We start from the raw sequence: 434 nt of genomic DNA, 5'->3' as shown, positions 1-434 counted from the left end.
AGATTAAAAGTATTTAGGACATGGACTCAAGACAGTTGGCCACGATTGACTTTAGGTTTATTGATTAATTGGAGCTATTATTTAGGATCCAAAGTTCAAGAATTGGCCATATAATCTTACTTTGTGTCAAGGACCTTACCAAACTCATTGAAAAGTTGTACTAGCATTTTTAGCATGTGAAATGATCTCTTTGTAAATTATAACATCATGTTTATTGCGGGTAAAGAAAATGCAATAGATATGTTGATAACTAACAGAGTATTTTCCCCTTTGAATCTTGTTCATTAGACTGGCTAGTGAGTTGTAGCAAAGGGTGCAATAGACTTTTGTTATTTATTAGTTTTGGTATTTAATTTGTAATTTTTGGAATTTTAGGTTTAGGGTTATTATTTCCTTATTTTTAGGTAATTTTTATACTTTTTAGGTCAAATTTG

This window comes from Quercus lobata, chromosome 5 (assembly GCF_001633185.2).
Source record: "Quercus lobata isolate SW786 chromosome 5, ValleyOak3.0 Primary Assembly, whole genome shotgun sequence".
Taxonomy (NCBI): Eukaryota; Viridiplantae; Streptophyta; class Magnoliopsida; order Fagales; family Fagaceae; genus Quercus; species Quercus lobata.
Note: the sequence above shows the minus strand (reverse complement) of the source record.